This window comes from Canis lupus, chromosome X (assembly GCF_048164855.1).
Source record: "Canis lupus baileyi chromosome X, mCanLup2.hap1, whole genome shotgun sequence".
In the NCBI taxonomy this organism is placed as follows: domain Eukaryota; kingdom Metazoa; phylum Chordata; class Mammalia; order Carnivora; family Canidae; genus Canis; species Canis lupus.
Window position 1 is genome coordinate 102,635,480 of NC_132876.1, and position 26,110 is coordinate 102,661,589.

The window sequence follows — 26,110 nt, forward strand, 5'->3', positions numbered from 1 at the left end:
CAGGGATCCTCTTTTACTCATTTTTTTAAAAGATTTTATTTATTTATTCATGAGAGACAGAGACATAGGCAGAGAGAGAAGCAGGCTCCCTGCAGGGGAACTTGATCCCAGGACCTTAGCATCATGCCCTGAGTTGAAGGCAGATGCTCAACTACTGAACCACCCAGATACCCCTTCCTTTACTCATTTTTAATTTTGCTATCATAGCAATTTACCTTTTTTCATATATTAATCTAATACCATTTTATCATTTAAAAATATATAAACTGGGGCACATGAGTGGCTCAGTTGGTTAAGCATCTGCCTTCAGCTTAGGTCATGATCTCTGGGTCCTGAGATGAAGCCCCAAGTCGGGCTCCCTGCTCAACATGGAATCTGCTTGTTTCTTCCCTCTGCCCCTCCCCCTGCTTCTGCTCTCTCCCTCTCTGTCTCTCTCAAATAAAGAAGTAAAATCTTTAAAAAAAACTAAAAATATATAAACTAACTGGTTTTGGAGTTTTAATAATACTACTGATTTAAGACTTTAAAATTTTAAACTTTTAAGACTTTGTTATTTCCATGTGTATATGTTAGCTTTTTTCCCAAAACTTCTAACATTGAAAATGTAACAATTTAAAAAAATACTATTCCTTATTTAGGAGTATATGAGTTTAAGGCTCTCGATTTTTTTTTTTTTTTTACTAAGATTAGCTTTAGCATTATTTGTCTTTAAAACACGTCCTTTATCATTATTGTTTCTGTATTGCGTAGTTTTGATTTGAAGTTCACCTTTAATCTAACAGGTTTATAATAGTGTTTTTTCTCTAATTTTTTAATTTCTTGAGATAGTTTTAGATTTTATTTCCTCCTTAATTTTAAGTATTACACTACTGTAGTCAGAAAATTCTGCTTTTTTCCCATTCTTAAATGCATTGTAATTTCCTTTATGATCTAACATACGCTCAGTTTTAGCGGTTGCCTTATCCTATAGTACCCTGCTCATATCTCTCAGACCTTACAGTTTTCATTGTGCATCTTTGAACTTCCAGTTGCAAGTGTCCGTATCCCTCTGACACAAAGTTTTTCTGCAATTTTAGAAACCTGTTCTGTTCCAATGAGTAGTCCAGAAGCTCTGATTTAACACATGCCCCACAACTCTCAACTGAAGGGATAGAGTATATAAATACCCTAGCTGCCTGGGACACCTGGGTGTCTCAGTAGTTTAAGCACCTGCCTTTGGCTTGGCTCATGATCCTGGGATCCCAGGATTGAGCCCCCTATTGGGCTCTGTGTTTGGTGGGGGGCCTGCCTCTCTCTCTCTCCATCTGCCATTCCCCCTGCTTGTGCTCTCTGGCTCTCTCTCTCTGTCAAATAAATAAATAAAATCTTTTTTTTTTAAAATACCCTAGCTGCCTCCCTCCATTGGTTGGGAAAATGTGGTCATATTTTATACCATTTCCTGGAGTTTTTCTGTGTGATTAATCTGTGACAGGTAGTTTAATTGTGCACCCTTTATGGGATGCTTGCCTTTTACTATACACCTTTTCTCTTCACTACTTATCTTCCTCGTCTTCCCTAAAAAATACATTTCACAGGAATTCTTGTCTCAAGACTTGCTTCTGGAGAAATTCAAAATAAGGCAATACAAATCCTATTACTACATTTTTTCTTCTTAGATTATATGGTAAACTACTCAAGAAAATTATGTGACTTATTTATTAGCTATTCATGGTAGGCTAAAATCGGTTTCTCATTCATCATTTCCCTTAATTTTGTTATTAAAGCCTATATTTTACATTTTCAACATTTTGTTAGGTTCAGTAGCTAAATATTAATCACAATTTTAGGGCAGCCCCAGGGGCTCAGCTGTTTAGTTCCGCCTTCAGCCCAGGGTGTGGTCCTGGAGGCCCGGGGTCGAGTCCCGCATCGGGCTCCCTGCGTGGAGCCTGCTTCTCCCTCTGCCTGTGTCTCTGCCTCTCTCTGTGTGTGTCTCTTATGAATAAATGAATAAGATCTTTTTTAAAAATCAATTTTTTAATCACTATGAATAGTGTTTTTTATAACATGCCCTTTGTTTTCTTCTTTAAGAATTCTGTAATGTTGGGGATCCCTGGGTGGCGCAGCGGTTTGGCGCCTGCCTTTGGCCCAGGGCGCGATCCTGGAGACCCGGGATCGAATCCCACATCGGGCTCCCGGTGCATGGAGCCTGCTTCTCCCTCTGCCTGTTGTGTCTCTGCCTCTCTCTCTCTCTCTGTATGACTATCATAAATAAATTAAAAAAAAAAAAGAATTCTGTAATGTCTAGCATTAATATCATGGCACAGCTTGGTTCATACTTTTGCTTTTAAATCATTTTAGATACACACATTAGATACAGCATATATTTGCTAGTGTTACTTTTATCTGTTCAACTTGTTACTTTTAATATGTGAATTTTCATCCCATTTCCACTTACTGATATACAGGTATTTGGTCTTAGTTCTTTTATGTTTTTTTTTTTAATTAAATGTTTTCTTTGTTTTCTCTCTTCGGCTGTGTAAATTGTATGTGGGTTTCTTTTTTCTAGTGTTTAGCTTTATAACCTTAGATGACATATGATGAATTTTGAAGGATGGAAAGAACCTCTCCTCTACAGGTTGACAGGGGGTGAAAATCCTTCCGTGAAGAGAGATTAATGTGTGCCCTTGCACAGGAGGCGAATGTTGTTCTAGAGAGAATGAGAGTAGGTACCGCCTTAATGAAACACTAGTCCTTTCTCTGTTATGTCTTTTAGCGGGGAGGACAATTACTTAAAGGAAAATACTATAATGGGGCCCTTGTAGTTCTGGTATTTAAATCCATGATTTGAAATACCTTAGGGTATCAAATGCCCCACTTTTCAATCCTTTTAAAATAATGCATTAAATTAGTCCAGATCCAAGTGCTTCTCTTCCAGTTTTGAAAAATTTGTTTCTCGATGATTCTTGTTTTCACTTTGGGATGGGTGGCTATGAGTTTGGAGCATTAATAATCATTAGCATGATGTTTGTAAAGTTACTTGTCAGTACTTTTCCAGATAATTATAATTAAAAAGAGACACTAGTGATATGTAATATATAGTATTTAGTATTAACAAACACTGGTCCCTATTATTTATATGTAGTAACTCATTTAGCCTTATGAGTTAAATGAGATGATATTACATGCAAGTATGAGTTGGATATTAATACCTATAATTTTATATCTGAAAAAACTGAGTAGCAGAGCCTATGTATCCTGCACAGGGTTTCATATCCCTTTAATATAGTAGAGCCAGGAGTTGATTTCATAATTCATTATACTTGGCTACTGAATTTTTAACTGCTTTTTAAGCATGATACTACATATCCTCAGATAAGAGTAATCTTTTACCGATACATATCTGGGATATAAAATACTTCACTCTAGTCCTTGTGTTTCTTATTCCTAAAACTTGGATAAGATAAATGAAACAAACAGCAGAAGACTATGAAAGGTGGAGAAAAGAAGGCCAATACTGCTAGGGCCCTTAGTATTCCAGAAAGGAGTCAGAGTTGAGTCCCTGGAGAATTTTTTTTTTTTTTTTTTTTTTTTTTACCTTCTGTATATCCCAACCTGAGTATAAGAGAAGTTCTCAATTCAGAAATGCCAGCCTGGGATGCCTGGGTGACTCAGTGGTTGAGCGTCTGCCTTTGACTCAGGGCATGATCCTGGAGTTCCAGGATGCGAGGAGCCTGCTTCTCCCTCTGCCAATGTCTCTGCTTTTCCCCTGTGTCTCTCATGAATAAATAAATAAAATCTTTTTTTAAAAAAAGAGGTAATAGGAAACAACTTCTGGACTTAAGTGAGAAACTGTTGTAAAATTCTTGTCATTCTAAGGTATTTTCCCATGAAAATCCATGGAAAGTAGTAAAGAAATAAAATTAACCTTTAAAAAAAAACCCAAAAAATAAATACCAGCCAGTCCTGAGAAAAAACAACAACAACAAAGAACAATGAAAAAAATGGAGTAAGTCTGCTTTTTCCAGCCAGGAAACGAGAGCAGTGGTTCTCAACTGGTAGTGATTTTGTTTCCCAGGGGACATTTGGCAGGATGGGGAGGCATTTGGAGTGATCACTGAGGTGAGGGAGCTCTATTGACATCTAGTATGTAGAGGCCAGGAATGTTGTTCAACACCCTACAATGCACAGGGCAGCTCCCCCAAGACAAAAAATTATCCAGCCCCAAATATCAACAGTGCCAAGGTGGAGAAATCCTGCTCCAAGTGGTCCAAGCAGGGATCAGCAAAATATGGTCCTGTTCACCAAATCCATCTACCACCTGTTTTTGTAAATAATGCTTCATTGGAACTTTGCTTGTGTGTGTAATGCATGTGTGTGTGTGTGTGTGTGTGTGAGAGAGAGAGAGAGAGAGAGAGAGAAGAAGAAGAAAAAGAAGAAGAAGAAGAGAGACTTGTTATGGAAAGTTTTAAGAGTGATTATTTTTGTTCAAAATAATAAAAGGGGGCAGCCTGGGTGGCTCAGCAGTTTAGTGCCACCTTCAGCCCAGGGCGTGATCCTGGAGACCCTGGATCAAGTTCCACATCGGGCTCCCTGAATGGAGCCTGCTTCTCCCTCTGCCTGTGTCTCTGCCTCTCTCTCTCTGTGTGTCTCTCATGAATAAATAAATAAAATCTTTAAAAAAATAACAAAAGGATTACCATTTAAGCAGAATCTTCTTGCAATATACAGAAGGCTTTGAGGGCTAGCCTTTACTCTATTTTTTGCTGCACTGATTTCACTAAGATCTGGTGGCGATGTTTTCCTGATCAGCATACTCTGGGGGAAAGACACTCTGCTATAGGTCTTGTGGTGTTCTGTTATACTTATCTACTCAGCTGTTTCTCTTTGCTATTGCAGATGTACTAGTAAAGTCTAAGAAATAGCAATAAACAGTCTCTCTAGAGGAAAATATTTTGTTCACAGGAAAAATGAAATTCTATTTTAAAGTTACTATTTTCAGTAAAATTTATTACTTCATCATGCTTTCACTCTAATTTCTACATAGAATAATACTTTTACATACTTAACATATATGAACTGATGACACACTGCAAATTCCTCATGAAAATTTTTTCATAGTGTTATAATTATTCTCCCTTCAAGATACATCTTAATTACAAAGGTGAAAATAGTAACTTGACAGTAGAGAAACCTGACAGATACCTCCTTAACCAAGTGATCAAGGTTAATATCATCAGTAACAAGGCATATCAACATCATGAACTAACCCCTTGACGTGATGTAATGAGAAGAACTCTTTACTTCTGTAGCATTCTTGGCAAAATATGTATAACTGTAACTCGTCATGAAGAAACATCACACAAATTCAAATTGAGGGACATTCAACAAAATAATTGGCCAGTTCTCTTCAAAAGTGTCAAGGCCATGACACTTCTCCAGGTTGGAAGACATGACAGCTAAATGCTGTGTGCCATTCTCGACCGGATCTTGGAGTTGTAAAAAGACATTAATGTGACATTTGGTGATACTTGATCAAATTTTGTAGATTAGTCAGTAGTACTGTACCAGTGATAATTCCAAGATTCTGGCAATAGCGCAATAGCACTATAGTTATATAAGATGATAATATTTGGGGAAGCTGTATAAAGATAAAGGAACTCTGTGTACTATTTTTGCAACTTCTTTTGGTGGGATATATATATATATATATTATATATATTGCTTTTTCTTCCATCAAGGCTAGCACAGATTGGCAGCTTTATTAAATCATGAATGAATAAATATACATCCATTAGTTTAATCTTACATTTTACTTCTCTGTACTGTTTTAAGCATTTGTTTCTTGATACTAGACCATACTTTCACTTCCATGGAATCCAGTTACTTTTTCGTATACAGAGACCTGCAAAATCCCAATACTCGATTGTGTCCACATGTATTTTCAAAGACTCTGTTGACACCGCACATTTTCTGCTAGAAGATATGGCACTAGCAGCTTCTTTAGGTCAATAAGGAAATCACTGATGGTACAGATAACACCAGCAGAATGGTCAGGGCCTTACTTGGAATGCTAGCATATAATTCATATTTATCATTGGACTCATGAACCCCTGTTAGTAACTGGAATATACATTTATATATTTTTAAAATATTAAAACCTTAGCTTTTTAATTTGTTTTACTTTTGTGGTTTTCTTTCATATGTATTGAGGGCTTTTGAATAAACCACTCAGATAAGTCATAAACTTATTCTTAAAGCTGTATTTGTATTAGTATAGTATTTAAACTTTTCATATCTCTCCTCACCTAAAAGGTACTTACAGCAGATACATAAAATATAAGTAATTTCACATGCCTTGTATGTATATCTCTACTTCTCTGCATTCCATATTTTTTGCATTCCATATTTTTTGCATTCCATATTTTTAACAGTTATGAAAGATAAAAGTTATTTTGCTTTTCATAATCTTGATAACTATCTTGACTATTCTAAAAGCATGGTGATGTCATTGAAGCCTCTGGATGAAACAAATTAATTATAAGGTGGTTATCCTTTGGAGTAAAAAAAAATCTAAACCTAAAAAACTTACTGTGTGGAAGCAGCCAAATCTGTTGTTAGATGAGTGTTGATACCAGTAGCTCCATATTTAAATAGAAATTAACTTAAAATTAAATTGTATGTTATTGTCAAGATCAGAACAAAACTCAGCATTGCCTCTGTAGAATCAATAACTCTTATATAGCTTAATTTATTATATTAAAAATATGTAATAAAGTGAATAGTATAAATGAATGGGCTCCCATTCCAGAATTGCTTTAAAATGAATGGCGGCTTAGTAAAGTTAATTATTTTAGAGCTTCAATGAAGAGTGAGCTTGAACATATTATTATTGTGGTTAAAATAATGGATCTGGTCTGCTGACATAAAAATTCTTAAATGAAAATAAGTTAACTTTCATCAAGAGAAATCACCTCATAGCCCAGTAGGACTATGTGCAATAAGGTGCACATATTTTAGGCAATCTACTTTAAAGACTGTCATCCTGCAGGTGATTTCTATAGTGGAAGCTGATTTTAGTATTACACTCTTAAAGTATCCATCTATGAGAATTTTATTTTGTTAGGAAAATTTTCATGGTTTTGTTGTATCATAAGGCACTGAAACATCTCAACAAATCAGTATGTGAGAGGTGGGTCAGCTGCTTTCTCCTTCACTTCTTTGGGATACTGGGAGCAACTTGTCTGTAGATTAAAAACAAAAACAAAAACAAAAACCTTCTGTGTTATGTAAGTCTTTCCAAGGCATGCGCTGGTACAACACAAACTTCTCCTGTCCAGGTGCAACTAGCCTAGCATCCAGACATCATGCAGAATACCTCAGTAATAGCAGTACACTGCACCTGCTCCCACCACAGGGCTGCTCCTTTGTGTATGATATTTGGAGCATCTGGAGGAGTATGAATGGTATAGGGAAGAAAACGGGGGAGGAAGCAGTGTGAGTACCTGGCTGGGAGAAGAGGATGTCAGTTGAAGTTGTGCAGGGCAAGCCTGAACATGTCATGTGCAAACTCAAACATCTTTGATGTTCTTTAATTAGTAACAGCTGGTGGAATTCCATTACGGGGTCTTCATCGGCCTTGAGCTGACTCACAATCCTGGTGATTGATGCAGCTATCTAGCATGGGCTGCTGATCGTGTGCCATGATGCTGTGCTAGATTTTCTGGAACAGAAGGCTAGACAATTTCTCCACAATGTTAGCTTTCCCCTGGAATCACTGTCCTTCCCACCTAAGGCATGATGGTCAAGATAAATGGCACCTAGTTGCATTCTATCATTTATTAAATAACTGGTTGTAATGTTGAATGAAGCTGGGTCCATTTTGCTCCCAAATTGGCTTGTTTCCCATTCTGGAGCATCACCTGACCTCACTGAAACCTGACGAGCCTGCATGATGTCTGCAGTGGCAGTGGCAGCCCAGCATGATCTGTTGCAGTAAGAATCTTAAATATTGATTTTACTGTAGTTAAAATAACTTCTGACAGAAAATTGAAAAGAAATCTATTTTAAATCAAGCAAGCTTGTAAATAATTACAGGGATGTATATAAATCCCCATTGCTATTAAAATGTGACACAATTTTTTACTAAGATGTGTGTTTAATGGTCCTTCAAATGATTTCCTGAATTGAGGACCTTTACTGACTTTCTATGATGGCATACCAAATTTTTCAAGTTTAAGGTTTTAGTTCTGTAAATTTTTTTCTCCATCAGATTTTACACTGTACAGGTTTTTTTTGTTCTTGTTCTTCTTTTGGTTTTGGTTTTCTTTGTGGTTGTTTTGTACTCAGCATATCTTAAAGAATAAACAGAAGAAATGATAATATGGAAGATTCAAATCCAAAACTACAGGTATTAAAATAAATATAAACAGACTAAATACTCCATTTCAAAAGTTACAGATCGTCAGAAAAACATACATATAATCTTAATCTTAAAAGTGAACTGCATGGCTATGCAAAAGAATGGGGAAAAATGTACAATGTGACAGTTAAGCAGAGAAAAGTTTTTTTTTTTAAGATTTTATTCATGAGAGACAGAGAGAGAGAGAGGCAGAGACACAGGCTCCATACAGGGAGCCCGACGTGGGACTCGATCCCGGGTCTCCAGGATCAGGCCCTGGGCTGAAGGCAGCACTAAACCACTGAGCCACCTGGGCTGCCTGAAAAGTTGGTCTTTAATTCTTAAATTGAACAAGGTAGATTTAAGAGAAGAAAGTAATACTAGGGAAAAAAATAGGCTTATTTCAATATAATAAGAGCCTAAATCCAAGAGAAAGATCTAACATCCAAACCTTATATTGAGATAATAATATAGCTTCACTTGACAAAGCAGGAAGTGACAGAACTAGGAGACGCAGACAAATAATCACAGTATGAGAATTTAACTCACTTATCTCTGAAACTAATAGAAGTATGGGGAAAAACAAAAAACAGCAATTCTTACTATCTGGGTAACTCTTCTTCAGATCTTGTCCCTTTGGATTCTGCCTTCAAACAAACGTCTTTGATAATTTTTCCAGCTTTCCTCAGCAGAATGGTTATGCTGAAAAAGACTATTCTGCCATTGTTGGAAACAGACGTCTTTATAAACACAGTATTTTTTTGTGGTATGCTACAGTTTTTATCCATAAAGTCATTAATATAAAATTAAGAAAAATAAGCCATTTATTGTAGAGTACGTGATTTTCACCAGCAATGAATCTACTACTATTATAGATCTACTACCTAGTAGAAAAAGCATCAAGTAAATAAGGTATATTTACAGATTCATGTATGTTATAGGTTCCTATTTTAGCACATATTAATGAAACTAAATCATATGCTAGGGCTTAACAAAAATCTGAAGGAATTCAAGGAAATTGTATAAAAGAAATCACCATTTCTGATCAAGCTGTCAGCAGCATATGAAGAACCACAGTTTGAATATTGTGCTCATTTGTATTATGGAGCTCTTCTGATCAAGGTAAACTGGATAAGTCAGACCATCTCTCTCCTGAGTACAACCTGAAAAATTAGAACAGAGAGAGAAAGAGAGAGAGATTGGAAAACTAACAAGGCAAATAAATATTGAAGAGTAAAAATCCACAGAAGTGAACTCAGCATTTTAAGTAGTTTTCATTGAGAGAGATCTGCAGGTTCAGGGAACTTACTTAGAAACTGGACATTAAGCAAAACTAACTTCCAATAAGTGCACCAGGATGTAGGGAGAACAAAGTTTAAGAGCCATTGATCATTGTCTTCTTGTGTGGTGGGAGATGGAATGGATATAAATTCTGTAGGGTTTGGGTGGGACCCTGAAGGTTATGGTTTGGAAGCTATAGTGAACCTGAAATCAACCAATTCTAACCAGGTCCTAAAGCCTGACTTTGAATTATTGGAGTCTCTGATTAAATATTCTGGAAATGATTGTGCTGTGCTGTTAGTTGCAAAGGCGGAGTAAAATTAAATTTGAATTATCTCTGTAATTTTCGTATATTATTTCTAACACACAAGTAAAAATGAGTAGGAAAATTATGAGAAAAAATATGTGACCAAAACCCAACTGAAGGGTGCTTGACTGCCTGAGTTGGTAGAGTGTATGACTCTTGATCTCAGGGTTCTGAGTTTGAGCCCCACATTGGGTATAGAGATTACTCAAAAGTAAAATCTTTTTAAAAAGTTAAGAAAATTTTAAAAACCAACTGATACAACGGATAAAAATAGGTATACCAAATAACTGTATAATAGTTATCATCTGTGCAATTAAAAATGTCTCATATATCAAAAAAAAATTAAGAATGTAGCAGAGAACTAGAAATGAAAACATCAGGTTTTGTTTTATGTATTTGAAGTTCTTTTATATGGTACCCAAATATTTAGGTTTGTAGTATGCCTGTTAAATGGATCTCTTAATTATAATAAAACATCCCTTCTTAAAGTTTATTTTGTCTAGCATCAGAGTAGCTATTCCAGGTTTCTTATGTTTCCTTTTGCTTGTTATATCTTTTTTCATACTATTATTTTATACCTGACCCTATTGTTATATATAAGTTGTGTGTCATGTAAATAGCATTTAATTGGGATTTCATTTTTGTTTTTTCTAATCTAGACTGACAATCTCCACTTTTAATTGGAATGTTTAGGTCTTTTTATGTTTAATTACTATTAATATAGTTTGCCTTAAAGTGTCAACTTTAAATGCCCTTCATTTTCTATTTCCTGTCTCTTTTTGTTTCTCTGGTCTTATTTTTGTGCATACTTTTGTGTTTATTGAACATTTTTTATTTTTCATATTAAGTTCCTCTATTGGATTTTTATCTCAGGCAGTTTAAAACATGTCCACATATTCTTTAATGCTTTTTTTCTTTCAGTAAGTGAAGTTTATGGCTCTTCCCAGGATTCTGGGCCAACTTCATGACTCGTTAATTAACAGAATGCAGTGGTTGTGAGGCTATATAAATTTCTAGGCTGAAATTCCAATCAACTGCCGTTATCAACTGCTGCCAATGGAGGACGCCATCTTGGCCCTCCTCTTAGCGTTCTTTCCATCTATTTCATTGGTTCTCAGTTTCTATCACGTGTTACTTACCTTCAACCAGAAAAACTTCCTGTAGCAAGGTGAATTAGATTATCAAGAGACAAATTGTCTCAAGTTTGTTTATATGAATGTATCTTATTTCGTTCTCAGTTTGGAAGGATAATCTTGCTAAATACAGAATTCAACGTTGATGGTTTTATTTTTTCTTTCACTCTGGTTGTAGTTCTCCACTGTTGCTTTTGAGAAGGCAGCCGTCCTCTCAAAGCCCACAATGACATCGCTTCACAGAAAGCGGCTTGGCTTAGCTTCTAACAAGAGGTTAGTTGACTTTTATTTTATTTTAAAGATTTTTATTTATTTATTCATGAGAGACAGAGAGAGAGAGGCAGAGACACAGGCAAAGGGAGAAGCAGGCTCCATGCAGGGAGCCTGACCAGGATCAGGCCCTGGACTGAAGGCGGCGCTAAGCCGCTGAGCCACCCGGGCTGCCTAGGTTAGTTGACTTTTAAATCATTGTTTACATATTGGTGATATGTTCTTACTTCTCAAGCAAGGTTGATGGAAATGCATTTGTTAATTTCATCAATATTCTTTATTTCATGTGTATGTCAAATATATGCTAAAACTTTTCAAAAATTTATAGCTGTTTTTCAATCAAAAGTATTTAATTTATATAGTGATTAATTTCTATAAATGCAGTTATTTGATAATAACACATAAAGCAAAAAGGTGGGAAGCTAGCATAAAGTAACAAAAGCAAAAAAAATGAAATTTTCTTTTCATTTCTTATTAAAATATATGTTTGAGTAAATTATATACTAATTAAAATAATTTAAGCATATTTCTGAGCAAAATCTCAAAATATTAAAACTTTTTTCCTTATAATTGTTGATCTGCTTCTAACATTGACGTGGATGAGAAATTTTATGAATAGGCAGATTTTTACTAAAGAAAATGAAGCGACACTTTTGTTACCTAGAGCAAAATTTTTATAACTACAATAATTATATAATATTAAGCTTGCACAAACATTTTATATACAGTGATTTACATAAAATAATTCAAATAAGAACCAATGCAGTAACAATTTATAAAACGTAAGTGAAAGTAAAATGAAAATATTCCTATTTATATGTGCTTAATATGTAATAATTTTGGTATTTCAAGTAATAATTGATAGCCTATTTAACAAATAGTACTTGTAGAAAACATCAAAGAATAAATTTAAAAAGTATAAAATACCAGGAAGTATATTATTTTTTTTCAGGAAGTATATTAAATATGCTTAACATTTAATGGAAATTAAATAATAAGATCAATTTTTATATTTTACCCTAGTATCAGATTATGAAGGAATTTAAAATGTTACTGTGTTTTAGAATGAAGTTTGACACCACAAATTTTAGATTTACATGTCCTTTTCATAGTAATTCTGCTTCTAGGACTGTATCTGAGACACAGCTGCTTAAACATGTACTGGGAGGGGGGCTCCTTAAGATAGGAGCTCTTGTGCCCCAGCTCCCTGTTTGCCCCAGCTGTGGCTCTCCCTTCCAGGCTACCCTCTCTCTTTAAGAATTAACTTCAGAAAGGCAGTAGGAGTGGGAAGACTCCCAGACCCAGGGGATGGGGGCGACCTGTCCCAAAGAGAAGGCCTAGTAAGCTGAGCCACCAGCTGAGTTCCCCCTCAGGTCCAGACTGGACCAGGAGGGTTTTAAGTTGTTTCTGGTTATACTGTGTTCCTTTATTCAATTGCAAAAGAAAAAAAAAATTGCTCCCTGTAGGGCCCAGGCTCTTAGCAGCAGTACAACACTCTCCCCATCTTCTATTAAAACCTGGAACCACTTTTTTTTAAGTGCTTGAAAGGTAAAATAGTTGCAAAATGAATTAAAGTGTGTCCATACTGTGAATATTATACAACTTTTACAATCACTGTTAAATCTATATGTACTTACAGAAAACATCTTCAAGACACAATGTCAATAAAAAAGATAAATCAAAGACTTTCAAATAAGCATACATATGTATAAATATATTATTTATGTAACTGTATATGTGTGTTTGCATATGCTAATACACACGTTTGATTGCTAATCATGGTTTCTTTCCACAAAGGGAAATACATTTGCATTTTTTTGCAAGTTTTACATTAAGTACATGTGGTATTTGTAACTAATGTAAAAGTCAAAGAAATAGTCACATGAAGGCATAATACTAAAGGTTATTTTGAAATATCTACAATCCTGCTTTTTGTTTCTACAGAATTGACTTTTGGGTAATTTTGTGTTAATAGATTCATACAGTATGTGGTGTAATTTGTCTTGCTTCCTTCATTTGGCATGGGGTTTTCGAGGTTCATCCATGTTCTAGCATGTATCAGAAATCGGTTCCTTCTCACTGCTGATTTATAATTCCATTCTGTGGTTACTAACCACTTACTGTTTACCTGTTTATGAGTTGATGGAGAATACAGTTCTTCTCAGATTTTAGGTATTATAAATATAATGGCTGTGAACATTTTTGTAGAGGTCTTTGTGTAGACATAAGCTTTCTTTTCTCTTGGGTAAATACCCAGAAGGATGTGATCATTTGGTGAAGTATATTGAACTTTTTAAGAAATCGCCTAAATGCTTTCCAAACTATTGTACCATTTTGCAATCCCAACATCATTCTATGACGTTCCAGTTGTTCCACATCCATATCAACTTTTGGTTTTGTGACACTTTTAAGAATCACCCCTTTGAGAAGGTGGAATTTGGGATCTGAGTATGGATTTTATTTTTATTTCCTAGGAAGATTGAAGGTGGTAGGAATTTGTTCATGTGCTTATTGAATATTCTCTAGTGACTATTTACTAAAGATAAATTGTGTGTATAGTTAAAAGTTGTTTTCTAATTATTGAAGTAATTCCTTATGTATTCTAGATACAAGTTCCTTTTTCAGATATATCTGTTGTAAATATTTTCTGCAGATCTGTGCCTTGTCTTCATTTTCTAGCTTTTAGAAAGAGAAGTTTATATATTTGATGAAATATAAAAAGATTGTTTATTTTTTTAAAAAAATTATTTATTAGAGAGAGCAAGTGCATGTGCACATGAATAGGGGGGACAGAGGGAGAGAGAATCTTAAGACTCCCTGCTGAGTGCAGAGCCTGACATGGGGCTCCATCTCACAAGCCATGAGATCATGACCTGAGCCGAAACCAAGAATCAGACACTTAACCAGCTGAGCCACGTGGGCACCCCACATTTTTCTTTTTTTTAAATCGTGTCTAACAAATATTTTCCTATAGCAAGTTGAAAGATTTTTTCCTATATGCTTTATAGTTTGTACTTTTATATTGAAGTCTGAGTTCTAATTCAAGTTCATTTGTGGGGACACTTCGGTGGCTCAACAGTTTAGCGCCTGCCTGCAGCCCAGGGCGTGATCCTGGAGTCCTGGGATCGAGTCCCACATCGGGCTCCCTGCATGGAGCCTGCTTCTCCCTCTACCTATGTCTCTACCTCTGTGTGTGTGTGTGTGTGTGTATGTGTGTGTGTGTGTGTGTGTGTGTGTCTCATGAATGAATAAATAAAATCTTTAAAAAAAAGTTCATTTGTGCAGTATAAATTTCATGTCCAAATGCATTTTTCCATATGGTTATTCAGTTAAACTATTTATTGAAATAACTCTTCTTTCTTTCATTAGCTTAGTTTGGCACCTTATCAAAAATTATTTGGCCATATTTCTAGACTTTCTATTCTGTCCTATTGTCTCCTTATGCCAAAGCTATACCCTCTTGAATATTGGAGCTTCATAAGAAGTTCTGAATAGTAAAAATCCTTCAACTTGTTTTAAAATTTTGGGCTATTAAAGATCTGTTATACTTACAGATTAATATTAGAATAGTTTTGTAAACTTTTGCATAAAAAGCTTGCTGACATTTTTATTGAGGGTGAATCTTTGGATGAATTTGGAAAGGACAGATATCTTAACACTATAGAGTTTTCCAATCCAAGAAGATGGTGTATCACATTTCCTTAAGTTTCTCCTGTTCTTCTCAGCAATATTTGAGGTTTTCATTTGCAAATTTTGCATATATTTTGCTAATGTTTCCCTGGGTATATCATGTTTCTTGGTACTATTGTATATGATAAAGTTTCAATTTCACTTTTAATGATTATTTGCTGGCATATAGATGTGTAATTGATACTTTGTTTATTGATCTTGTATTCTACAAACATAAATCCACTTATTCTACTTGCTTCTTTGTATATTCCTTCAGATTTTCTACATATATGATAATGCTATCTCTGAAAAAAGAGACAATTATGTCATCTTTTCCAATCTGTATATATTTTCTTTTCTTGTATTATTCAATTCACTAGCACTACCATTTTAATTTTGACTGGAAATGATAAGAACCTATACCCTTGTCTTGTTCCCAAACCTGTGGGAAGTCCTTTAGGGATTTTCTTCAAAATAGTATGCCAACTGTATGTAGATTTTTTTATTTATTCACTTAAGATGAGGAAATTCCTTTTTACTGCTGGTTTGTCAAATTTCATCAAATTGCACACTTAAAATTGATGAGTTTAGGTGTATGTAAGTTATCCTTCAACAACAGATTTAAAATGATATCAATACTCTGGTTTCTCTTCAGATTGTATAAATCTTTCACCTTTTAAAATGAGGGGATCACCTTAAGTATTTGCTGGAACTGTTACTCAGGTAGTTAAATACTATAGAATATTGATCATTTTCTCATATTTATTTAATGTGTTTTTCATCTATGCCTACTATTATATGTGCATATATGTAAAATAGGAAAACACAAGTCTCAATTCTAGGTTATCATTACAATTAAGTGATTTGTTTAGGGTGGTATTTTATGAACTATGAGGAATTATAGAATCATCAAATTCTTTCTATTCAGGAAATATATATATGTGTATATATATGATATTTCTGAGTGTATTTAAGGTTTTGATTTCATTGTTATTCTCCATATTTATGTGAAATGATAGCAATTTGGAAATAAGCAAAACTTCCTTTAGTTGTCAAAAAAGTGAGTTACATATTGTTACTGAAACATTATCAGTAGAAATAAACAGGGCTTGGAAAAGGAACATATTGAGAAAAAAAGAATGCCTCTATATAGTATCCAACAGTGATATCTAAGCTATGAAAAAAAGCATTATTTCTTTCAGAAGCTTCAACAATGATTTATCCTCTCTGAATTTTACCTGTCTCTCATAGTTAGCAATTATTTCCTGGGCATTCATCCTAGATTGTTGCTAAGCAATGACTATAAGCTTGTACCTTGTCAGTTTACCATTTGCTACACAGAATTTCTTGCATAAGTCTTTGCCAAAATACTGCCTTTTTGTTCTAAAAATTAATAAAGTATACCTATCTTACGTAGAATTTAATTTTTTTTCTCTTTAACACAGTCTTTAGGGAGGCAAAATTAAATTTGTTGGGTCATTGACTCTTACAGAATTTTGTTAATTTGTAATTACTTTTTTTAGTACACATGCACACACACACACACACACACACAGAGGCAACTGAACAGGATCTACATAAAAGAAAAGCAGACCATATCATCACTATGACATATGGTTCATCTGATTTGATTCAGCTCATTTCCCTGGAAGAGATGCCTGCTGGGAGCTGTATCTTTTCTACTTGTTTTGAATGCACTAAAAGACCAATTATAAACCCTGGCACAACATTTTATAATCTTATTTGTACTCTTATATTCTATTTTACAAACTTGTTTTAGTTTATTTTTCTATGAATCAAGTAAACCAACCAGACTTGTTGGGATAGTGGTAATAATACTTAGCTGCAGTCACAGTACAAGAGTCCAAACCTTGGAATGAGGCTTAATGAGTTCTTAAGCAAATAATTACATTTCTACAAACCTCAACTAACTTTATTGGCAAAATGAAGATAATAATTATTTCCCCCTAAACTTGGGAAACTGTACAAATATATGCAATCCTCCAAAACAAAGTGTGTTGTTATATTTCAGTCAACATATTAGGATCAAGGTCTCTCTCTTTTTTTAAAAAGAAAGATTTACTTTAGAGAGAAAGAGCACGTGCATGCATGCACACATGCATGCACACACGTAAACACACACATGAGTGGGAGGAGGGGCAGAGGGAGAGGGAAAGAATCTCTAGCAGATTCCTCCCTGAGCAGGAAGCCCAGTGTGGGGCTTGATCTCATGACCTTGATATCATGACCTGAGCTGAAATCAAGTTGGATGCTTAACCAACTGAGCCACCCAGGCATCTCTCAAGGTCTCTTTCTTAGAACAGGGAAACATCTTTTCACTTTTCTCCCCTCTTTTAATGTTTCTAATAATATTTTTTCTATGCTGATACCAAGTTTTATGTAGTTCTATTTCAATGACAGGAAAATATTTCACGTCTCTCTATTTATTTAGGTTTCTTTACTAAGTAGGACTTAAAAGTTTGTCCTTCTGTAGATGTTATCCTGTTTTCTTTGCATTACAGATGAAGTTACTCTATTTGTCTTTCTCTTTGTAATTTGCACAGTAAAATTCTCTGAGATCCAAAGTGAATTTAGAATTATAGAGGTACAAGATTTATTTTGGCATATTCAGATTTTCATTGTTTTTCTTTTGATCCATTGCTCAATACCTAAAATTTGATAAACAGTCAGACATATTTATGTTTTTATTGTATTTAATACCTCTTTAAATCACTCACAATATATATTTTGGTGTCTTGTGTTAGTAGATAGAATTTTTTGTGCAATAGTCAACTCTTTGTCCTAACACTGTTTAGTAAATAATATTTTTTAAACCACTAAACTGGGGTTTTACTTCTATATCTTAAAATTTTATATATATGAGAATTTCTTTCTAGGCTAGTTCATTTAATCGATTTATGTACCATTACCATACTTTTATTTGTATTAGATAACAATTTTAGTATTTCTTAGCCAAGGTTTCTTTTCTTTTTTTTTTCTTTTTTCTTTCTTTTTTTTTTTTGGTAAAGATTTTATTTATTTATTCATGAGAGACACACATAGAGAGGCAGAGACATAGGCAGAGGGAGAAGTAGGCTCCCTGCAGGGATCTCAATGCCGAACTTGATCCCAGATCCCAGGACCCCGGGATCACGCCCTGAACCAAAGGCAAATGTTCAACCACTGAGTCACCCAGGTGTCACTTAGCCAAGGTTTCTTAGTCCCAATTTCCAAACTTCTATTATAGTTGCTTTGTTCTTTCTTCCTCCCCATTGATTTAAGTTCATCTTGGTTAATGTGAGAAGGTAATCTTATTGGAACCAAATTGCACACTTTTCAAAAGAGATATTTGTAGAACAAATTGAGCCAGTAGAGGTAGAAAAGGAGACTGAATTACCACTTTTTGGAAAAATATTCTCTTCCTTATTTATGTACTGGGCCTTCTTCCGTTGGGAGAAAAAAAAAGGTACAACTTAAACAATAGAGTTTTTTTTCATAACTGAATTATTGTACTTGCCAGGTCATATAATAATCAAAGTATAATACTACTATTACTTAGATTGTTATTATTGTATTCCTTTACATGTTTGTTTAGGAGTAAGGACAAAGAATTAAACTATGGTATTGTTTTGGTGATTAAATTATAGTTCATGGGGCAGCCCTGGTGGCTCAGCAGTTTAGCGCCGCCTTCAGCCCAGGGCCTGATCCTGGGGACCTGGGATCGAGTCCCACATCAGGCTCCCTGCATGGAGCCTGCTTCTCCCTGTGCCTCTCTCTTTCTCTCTCTCATGAATAAATAAATAAAATCTTTAAAATTTTTTTTAAAAATAAATTATAGCTCATAATGTAACCATTCTGACACTGATGCATAAAGATTTCTGAATATGTCAGAGCTACGTTGTTACATTCAGCAAAGAAACACAGACACTTGTTAAAATGAAGAGAAATCAGCAAGTGATGTTTCCCTTTGAGTTTCACATAAGTGTTATATTTTCCTTGTTAGCAAGACAATTATTCAGTCAAGACTCAGAGAGTAAGGCACTATTAAAAGGAAAAAAAGAAAAATGATAAATCAAAGAGAAGGTTCTGCTTATAGAACATTTTATTTTAAATTGTAAGATATCCACATAACTACTGTTAATGCATATTAGAATGTGGTGAATGCCAAAATGAAAGTCATTGGGGATGATGGAACTTTAGAGGAGGGAGAAATTACTGTCATATATAGCAATCTGGTATGACTTCGTGGTTGATTTGGCATGTGAGCTCCACCTTGTCAGATGGTTTAGATTTGGGGTTGATGATATGGCATCACTGGAAGAGCTGAGACAAAGCTACTGAGGTGCAAAGACTTAGTATATATCCATGAGAAATTAGGTAATTTATTTTGGCTAGAATATAAGGGTGTGTGAGAAAAAATAGTGGGACATAATTTTGGAAAGACAATTATAGGCCAGATGGCAAAATATCTTTAATAGTAGCTATTAGATTTTGGATTTTATTTTGTTGATAATTTGGGGCCTGTGAAGTATTTTTTTTTAAAGGTGTTGGTGTAAATGGTGCAATGCTTTAGAAGGGTTACAAAAATGATTATCTTCCTAGATAAGCAGTAGACAGGCATTCATACAGTACTAGTGAGATTCTAAGATTCTAAAATCTTAAATCACTAGGTTCAGAAAGGTTTAGATAATGTTATCTTTTTTGTAGATGTTATCTTATCAGTGGTCACAAAAGTTCATCTACTAAGCCATTTCTACTTTTGCACTGTCATGTTTGATGTCAAATTAATATTTTTTTCTTCTCTTTCCCTTTAATTAAAGAAAGATGTTAATATCTTTTGAAAGAAGTTAACTGAAGTATAAAATCATTGCCTTTGAAATTATTAGAATAACAAATGTGATATGAAATATTAAAGATTTCTAGTGCATTACAATAATTATAAAAAATTATGTCATTTGAACATAAATTTGCATTGTATTTGTTTCATATATTACATTTTGACTCAATATAGTTATAAATCAGGGCACCTCAAGGTATCTCTGCTATACTCAGATCAAGAAATTGGAATATCACTACAGGTTAATTGAATGTTTCATGTGAGATTATTAGTGTTATTTAATTTTTAAATAAAACCCATGCTCACCAAAAAACCTTCATTTTATTTATCATGTGGATTATTTATTGAATTATGAATATATGCAATTGGTATTCATTTTGATAAACACTAAAAATGTAAATGAAGTCAACTCAATTAACTTGAGTGCTCATGCATTAAAAGAAATGACTAAGGAAGTAGCAAAATCTAGTCGTAACTGCTAGTAGTCCGTTAGTGAAAACCAAATCAATTCTTAGTGACACATAATCTCATTATATTGCAGTAGCTAATGGGTAACTTTTATTAAAAGTCAAATGTCTATAACACTGTTGCTATGTATTTGGTTTAGGAACTAACACTGATGCTGTATAAAAAACTAGCATAGGAATTTAGAACACTGACAGTGATCAGGCTTTGTAATTCTTAGGAAGTGAGGAGATTTTCAAATTTAATGTTTATTATTTTTGCATGTGTGAAGTTTCGGTTGCTGTCATATACTTGATCACTGCTGTCTTTTCAATTTCCAGTTGAAAGCATAAAAGTAAACGGGACTGCTCAACAATACTGAAAAGAGGAGAAATTGGTGTCCTGGGATTAAGGCATGGGTATTTAATCATTGACTGTCTTAGTAAAGGAGATTGATCTTGGAAACGAGTCTAAGGAAAGGCAGCCAAAAAGTATAGAGCCATTCAGAAGATGGACTGCCATAGCAACTCAGGGAGTAAAATAATGAAGAGTGCTACTGAGGGGTGCTGGGGTGGGTCAGTCAGTTAAGCATTGGACTCAGTTTTGGCTAAAGTCATGATCTCAGGGCCATGAGATTGAGCCCAGCATCAGGCTCAGGACTCAGTGGGAAATCTTCTTGAGATTCCCTCTTTCCCTCTGCCCCCTCCTGCCCCTGCTTGCACGTAGGTGTGTGTGCATACTCTCCCTCTCTCTCTCAAATAAATAAAATCTTTTAAAAAAAGTGCTACTGAGATTAGGATTATGAATAATTAATGATAATAATCTTTAACAGTTCTTGAATAATTATTGTTCACTTAGTACTAAGTACTTTATCTGGATTGATTCATTAGTCTTCAGTAACATCATAAGGTGAGCACTATTATTTATTCACAAATGAGAAAAACAGTTTTAGAGAAAGTAAGAAACAAATAAATTAACACAGATAGTAATTTGTGTGTGTGATTAGAACCCAGGCAATACGAGTGAGTCCAGGGATTGTACACTTAGCCTGTATAATCTGTTCCATCCAAATGGTCTGAAAAAATACCCTTTGAATTTTTCCCTATATGTGAAAGATAAACAGGAATTTGTCAATGGAGAAAGGATTAAAGGCTGTTAGGGGTATGGTTTATTCTGCATACATGTGATGTTCTGTTGAATGATAGAATGAAGTGATATTGTTCTCTTGAGCCTCTCAACTTAAGGAGTCATTTAAGGATCCTTGAGTGACAAGAGAATGATATCACACGTGATAATTGTGGTTAGTTCTGAGATTGTCTTGAAGAATTACATTCCAGCTTTCCTATAGAGAATTATGCATCCTGAGATCTCAATTTAGGGGGTTTAAGTAAAGATAACCCCATCCCTAGTTCCACTAGGGTTGCATAAACCCAAGTGTATCAAAAAGAATGTCATGTTCAACTGCCCAAAGGATTGATTGATATTAGTTTCCTTAATATATAAAACTCTGGGAGTGCCTGTCTAGCTCAATTGGTAAAGCATATGACTCTTAATTTCAGGGTCATGAGTCCAAGCCCCACATTGGGTATAGAGCCTACTAAAAACAAAAACAAAACAATTCTGTTTTAAAAAATTTAGGATTCTAACTCTATTAAGATAATATAAAAATCTCTTCTAAATTTGCTGCCTTGATTTCTTCTTCTAGAAGATTAATTCCTTCCTATTTCCCTAATCTGTGGAGATTACAATGTTTTTCTTCTAGAATGCTATGGCATGTTGAGTCAGGCGCATGGCCTTAAGAATACCACAGCAGATTTAGCTGTGGATTTAAGGCAACTGTCCAGAGAGTTCATGTGAGGACCACTCCACACACAATTAGTAATTCCCATGTTATTTGAATTACATGAAGTGTGTTCACATTTTAGCATCATCTATTCCTTCATGTACTGGAGGTCTCTAACATCACCCTCAAGATAGAGAATTTCTTAAAAGAATTCACAAAAAAACAGGAAAGCTATTAAACTTACAGTTATCGCCTATTACAGCAAAAAGATGCATAATAAAATCAGGAAAGGGAAAAAGCACATAGGGCCAGGAGACACCGGGCACAGCTTCTAGTTATTCTCTTCCTGTGGAGTTACACAGTGCTTAATTTTTTTTTTACAACAGTAATGTGCTGTAGCACATGAAAAATGTTGACAGCCTTGATCATGTAAGCATGGAGTGTCTCCATTGCTGACCTTAGTTCCTCGGTCTCCAGCCCTCACAGAGGACTAACTGAGACAGGATGCCTCAATGCCTCAAAGCACAGACATATAAAAACAGCTATTTACCATAAATCACATTGCTAGCATCAACTATCCAGTATGGCCCAAAGCATCAGACATACAAACAAACACATGCTTATCAGGCAGGATATTCTAAGAGCTTAGAGGATACAGATCAGGAGGTGGACAAGGACCAGACCTGAAGAATTTAGGCAAGTAGAGGCTTTAGGAAATCCAGGCCTCAAAGTTAACCTCTGAGTGCACAGTATATACATTTTTGTTATTTTTATATATAGAATTCTGTCCTATATGTCTTAGTGATCGTTTTATTATATATGAAAATGATTTAAAACCTTGTTTTCTTTTTTTTTTTTAAATTTATGACAGTCACACACAGAGAGAGAGAGAGAGAGAGGCAGAGACACAGGCAGAGGGAGAAGCAGGCTCCATACACCGGGAGCCCGATGTGGGATTCGATCCCGGGTCTCCAGATCGCGCCCTGGGCCAAAGGCAGGCGCCAAACTGCTGCGCCACCCAGGGATCCCTAAAACCTTGTTTTCATTTTCATTTTATGAAATACTTTTAATTCCAATTCTTTTACTTCTAATTCTCATGACTTTGAGTTGTCCAGCATTACCTACAAATACATGCAATCATAACTACTTACACATTTACAAAATAGTTCTCTTTGAGTGCTTTCTGATATTGCTAGGCCTTACCTCTTGTTTTTGTCTAATTAAATGAATTTGAACTTCTGGGGAAATGACTGACGTGATAATTTTTTCATTGCTAAATTAAATGAGAAAATAGATAAGCCTTCAGCATGTGCAATAAGTTTGACATGAGAGAAAATAGGCATTTTTTTATGAATTAAAGAGTTATTGTGACCAGAGTTTATTGTGACTCTTATGTATATATAAAAGATTGAAAAATGTGACAGGTCCTTATGCAATTATATTTCAAAAATGCAGAAAACATGAAACAGTAATATTTTTCTAGGAAAAAAAATGATAAACTTTTAAAATTGAGAAGAAACATGAGTGTGACCATGATAGGCACTGAAATAATAAACAAGAAACAAAAACAGTAGACCCACTAGGAAATATTAACAGACATGGCAAAGAAACGAAGGACAAATAATTGGTTAATCAAACATCTGTGTTTTGTTCTTTTCACTGTCCAGTTCCCATTTTTCTGGTGCATCTTTAGGAATCAACCCCAAATTTCAGTCCAAGTTCAAGTAGAGCTGACGCTTCCTTACACCTCCAGGGAGAAGATATGACTCCATTAATCAATCATCCCATCACCTTGGCCAAAGCGCTTAGTCTAGGGGTCAGTCCATAATCCTTGTTAGGTTAGTGTGAGGTCTTTTCCTGACATTGGTGGAAACACAAGTTTTTTTTCCGGCTGTGTTTGGTAAATTTGGACAGGAGAGCAGTGGCTATCAAACTAACTGCACCCTAAATCCTGAGGGGATTTGTTAAAACCTATTACCCAGGTCACCACCTACATCAACTAAATCAAAATTTCTGGTTTATGAAATCTGTGCTTCACTTGAGTTTACAGACTCCTCAGGGAATTCTGATTGGCATTCAGTGTTGAAAACCTATGATCCAGAGAATAGTGATTCTCAAACTTTGGGATGCATCTGAATCAAGGGTGGGCTTGATAAAAATCTAGATTGTTTAGCCCAACCACACCATTTCTTTTTTGTGAGGTATGGGTAAGTGGGATGAGGAATTTGTATCTCTATTAATTGTCCAGGTTATGCTGATTCTGGACCAGACTTTGAAAAATCACAGCGCTAATCTGTGAAGGTGTGCATATGACGGTGAAAAGTGTGTGCTTTGCTTTTGAAGAGAGAGAGGAAAACATTAAAAATAAAAAAAATTAAAAAAAAAGAAGACTGGGGCGCCTGGGAGGCATCGTTAATTAAGCATTCAGCTCTTGATTTCAGCTTATGTAATGATCTCAGGGTCCTGGGATCCAGCCCCACTTTGGGAGCCCAGCATCGGGCTCTGTGCTCAGCAGGGAGTCTACGTGTGTCTTTCTCTCCCTCTCCCTCTCCCTCTGCCCTATCCCTGCTCTAGCCTGCTGTCTCTCTCTCTCTCTCTCTTTCTCTCTCTCTCAAATAAATAAATCTTTAGGAAAAAAAGAAATTTCAAGTAACTGTGGTGTTATAGGTAGACCTTAGTAGCTGGCCTTATGAGAGCTTGCATTTGAAAGATTGCAGTTTATGCCACTGATGCTGTTGAGTGATCACATTTTGAGGTCTAGTAGTTGGTCAGTATGACTAGTGGTGACATCTACTATGTGATATGCTTATACTAAGGCTGCACTAAATCTTAGTATTTTCATCTCATTTCACCTTCACTACCCAGGGGAGGCATTCAAATATGTCTAGTCTAGCAGTAAAGAAACTAAAGATTAAAATTAAGTATTTTGCCTGAGGCCACAGAAAAAAAAAGGGCTAGAACTGAGATTGGAAACTAGAAAAACCTACTCTGAAACCTGTGCCACTGAACAGGATGAGGGGGAAGAGGAGGTTTCATAGCAGATGGAGGTGACTGCCCCATATCCTTCTGAATGGGGAAATCTCTGGTATAAGGTAAATCTGAGGACACAGCAGTATGTAACCACTACTACAATGTAGCTTCAAGTCTGTTTCCACACCTCTTGAAGGAGGATTTAAAATGTATCAGGTGTGCCAATAATTAAAGTGTTCTAAAGTGAAGGTACTGTGGATCAGACATATCCTTGAATAACTGCATTTGTTTGGATATCAAAAGCTCCTGTTAAGTGAGAGGGTGGCCCAGGACTTCAAAGACCAAAACGTTAAAGGCCAAATAACCTATTTTAAAATGAGGTGATGATCTTTCAAAGAACCTCAGCAGAACTGGCTCTGCAACCATCAGCCACTATTCAATGAAGATGTCCAAAAGAGTTGAGATAGAAGAGAGAAATTTTCTTTCATTCTTCTGTTTACTTATCTACATTTTAAAAATTGTAGTTCACATGTGATGTTACATTAGTTTCAGGTATACAACACAGTGATTCCCCAAGTCTATATGTTATGTTATGCTCACCACAAGTGTAGCTACCATCTGTCACCATACAACTCTAATACAATACCATTGACTCTATATTCCCTATGCTGTGCTTTTATTCCAGTGACTTATTCAGTCCATAACTAGAAGCCCACATCTCCCACTCTGCTTCACCCATTTTACCCATCCCCACCCTTGCAACCATCAGTTGCAAGTAGTGCAACTCTATGTAGTTGCAGTTCTATGTATTTTGGGGTCTATTTCTGCTTTGGGTTTGTTTATTCATTTGTTTTGTATTTTAGATTCCACATGTAAGTGAAATCAAATGGTATTTGTCTTTCTCTGACTTATTTCACTTAGCATAATACCCTCTAGTTCCATCCATATTCTTGCCAGTGGCAAGATTCATTCTTTTTATGGCTAATTCATTGTATATATGTACCACATCTTCTTTCTCCATTCATCTATCAATGTATAC

The 26,110-nt window shown here is 35.2% G+C and overlaps 1 long non-coding RNA gene and 1 pseudogene across 1 annotated transcript in view; one reads left to right on the forward strand and one right to left on the reverse strand.

Moving 5' to 3' along the window:
- The window catches only part of LOC140627922 (uncharacterized), a 151,059-nt gene that overhangs the window by 121,595 nt on the left and 3,354 nt on the right, over positions 1–26,110 (forward strand). The window contains exon 4 of the long non-coding RNA XR_012026419.1: positions 11,277–11,371. This is a non-coding gene — a long non-coding RNA (uncharacterized lncRNA). The remainder of the gene's footprint in view (positions 1–11,276; positions 11,372–26,110) is intronic.
- LOC140627845 (nuclear transport factor 2 pseudogene) lies at positions 7,502–7,885 on the reverse strand (annotated as a pseudogene).